The following is a 3,295-nucleotide window of genomic DNA, read 5'->3' as shown; positions in this document are numbered from 1 at the left end:
TGCATTCCCAGTGGTGCCAGGGCACTCTCTGGACTCACTGCAGTGCATCCCCAATGGTGCCAGTGCACTCTTTGGACTCACTGCACTGCATCTCCAGTAGTGCCACTGTACTCTCTGGACTCACTCCACTGCATCCCCAGTGGTGCCAGTGCCCTCTGTGGACTCACTGCACTACATCCCCAGTGGTGCCAGTGAACTCTCTGGACTCACTGCACTGCATCCCCAGTGGTGCCAGTGCACTCTCCGGAATCACTGCAGTGCATCCCCAGTGGTGCCAGTGCACTCTCTGGACTCACTGCAATGCATCCACAGTGGTGCCAGTGCACTCTCTGGACTCACTGCAGTGCATCCCCAGTGGAGCCAGTGCACTCTCCGGAATCACTGCAGTGCATCCCCAGTGGTGCCAGTGCACTCTCTGGACTCACTGCAATGCATCCCCGGTGGTGCCAGTGCACTCTCTGGACTCACTGCACTGCATCCCCAGTGGTGCCAGTGCACTCTCTGGACTCACTGCAGTGCATCCCCAGTGGAGCCAGTGCAATCTCTGGACTCACGGCAGTGCATCCCCAGTGGTGCCAGTGCACTCTCTGGACTCACTGCAATGCATCCACAGTGGTGCCAGTGCACTCTCTGGACTCACTGCACTGCATCCCCAGTGGTGCCTGTGAAGTCTCTGGTCTCACTGCACTGCATCCCCAGTGGTGCCAGTGCACTCTCTGGACTCACTGCAGTGCATCCCCAGTGGTGCCAGTGCACTCTCTGGACTCACTGCACTGCATCCCCAGTGGTGCCAGTTCACTCTCTGGACTCACTGCAGTGCATACCCAGTGGTGCCAGTGGCTCTCTGGACTCATTGCACTGCATCACCAGTGGTGCCAGTGCACTCTCTGGACTCACTGCAGTGCATCCCCAGTGGTGCCAGTGCACTCTCTGGACTCACTGCAGTGCATCCCCAGTGGTGCCAGTGCACTCTCTGGACTCACTGCACTGCATCTCCAATGGTGCCACTGCACTCTCTGGACTCGCTGCACTGCATCCCCAGTGGTGCCAGTGCACTCTCTGGACTCACTGCACTGCATCCCCAGTGGTGCAACTGCACTCTCTGAAAACACCGGGGTGCAACCGCAGCGGTGCCAGTGCACTCTCTGCACTCACGGCAGTGCATCCCCAGTGGTGCCAGTGCACTCTCTGGACTCACTGCAGTGTATCCCCTGTGGTGCCAGTGCACTCTGTGGAGTCAGTGCACTGCATCCCAGTGGTGCCAGTGCACTCTCTGGACTCACTGCAGTGCATCCCCAGTGGTGCCAGTGCACTCTCTGGACTCACTGCACTGCATCCCAGTGGTGCCAGTGCACTCTCTGGACTCACTGCAGTGCATCCCCAGTGGTGCCAGTGCACTCTCTGGACTCACTGCACTGCATCCCCAGTGGTGACAGTGCACTCTCTGGACTCACTGCACTGCATCCCCAGTGGTGCCACTGCACTCTCTGGACTCACTGCAGTGCATCCCCAGTGGTGCCAGTGCACTCTCTGGACTCACTGCAGTGCACCCCCAAAGGTGCCAGTGCATTCTCTTTACTCACTGCAGTGCATCCCCACTGGTGCCAGTGCACTCTCTGGTCTCACTGCACTGCATCCCCAGTGGTGCCAGTGCACTCTCTGGACTCACTGCAGTCCATCCCCAGTGGTGCCAGTGCACTCTCTGGACTCACTGCACTGCATCCCCAGTGGTGCCTTTGCACTCTCTTTACTCACTGCAGTGCATCCCCAGTGGTGCCAGTGCACTCTCTGGACTCACTGCACTGCATCCCCAGTGGTGCCAGTGCACTCTCTGGACTCACTGCAGTGCATCCCCAGTGGTGCCAGTGCAATCTCTGGACTCACGGCAGTGCATCCCCAGTGGTGCCAGTGCACTCTCTGGACTCACTGCACTGCATCCCCAGTGGTGCCAGTGCACTCTCTGGACTTGCCGGGGTGCATCCCCAGTGGTGCCAGTGCACTCTCTGGACTCAGTACCGTGCATCCCCAGTGGTGCCAGTGCACTGTCTGGACTCACTGCATTCCCAGTGGTGCCAGGGCACTCTCTGGACTCACTGCAGTGCATCCCCAGTGGTGCCTGTGAAGTCTCTGTACTCACTGCAGTGCATCCCCAATGGTGCCAGTGCACTCTTTGGACTCACTGCACTGCATCCCCAGTGGTGCCACTGTACTCTCTGGACTCACTGCACTGCATCCCCATTGGTGCCAGTGCCCTCTGTGGACTCACTGCACTACATCCCCAGTGGTGCCAGTGAACTCTCTGGACTCACTGCACTGCATCCCCAGTGGTGCCAGTGCACTCTCTGGACTCAGTGCAGTGCATCCCCAGTGGTGCTAGTGCACTCTCTGGACTCACTGCACTGCATCCCCTTGGGTGCCAAGGCACTCTCTGGACTCACTGCACTGCGTTGCCATTGGTGCCAGTGCACTCTCTGGACTCATTGCAGTGCATCCCCAGTGGTGCCAATGCACTCTCTGGACTCACGGCACTGCATCCCCAGTGGTGACAGTGCACTCTCTGGACTCACTGCACTGCATCCCCAGTGGTGCCAGTGCACTCTCTGGACTTGCCGGGGTGCATCCCCAGTGGTGCCAGTGCAGTCTCTGTGTTAGTGTTGGGGAGAATCGAATGGATGTTTTACTAATGTCTCTTAGGTAATGGGACCTACAGTATAATTAAGCATTGCCAAATGTACTTACATTATCAATTAATCTATGTATACTGGATACTTAGGGAGTACATTGAACAATCAAAAGAGTCATTGAAGGGGAACCTTGGGAGGGAACAGGTACAACCTGACCTTGGATAAGGGCCTGGAAATGATGAAATGAGTTGAAGCAGAACCAAGAAGCGGAGGGAGCATGCGTCGAGTAAGAAAGGTGAAAAGTTTAGCGGAGAGGAAGACTCCTTACTTCATCTGGACGACCACCTGGACGACCACCAGAGTGTGCCACGCATGTGCAAAGGGGAGGGGAGCTAATTAGAATGAAAAGCGAGGCTGCTGTTGCAACCTGTAATGAATATGTATACCTGACGCAATATTGTATGTATAAATAACGGCTGGGAAGTAACGGGACTTGAAGCCAGATTTGGGCACCTGCCCCGGCTTCCAGCGCTGAATAAAGCACCTTCATATAATCACTTGGTGATTCTGTGGTTGCTAGGCTAACATCTGGACTCACTGCAGTGCATCCCCAGTGGTGCCAGTGCACTCTCTGGAGTCACTGCAGTGCATCCCCAGTGGTGCCAGTGCAC

The sequence above is a fragment of the Anser brachyrhynchus genome (assembly GCF_964034855.1).
Source record: "Anser brachyrhynchus genome assembly, contig: SCAFFOLD_45, whole genome shotgun sequence".
Classification (NCBI taxonomy): domain Eukaryota; kingdom Metazoa; phylum Chordata; class Aves; order Anseriformes; family Anatidae; genus Anser; species Anser brachyrhynchus.
This window is presented reverse-complemented; position numbering follows the sequence as displayed.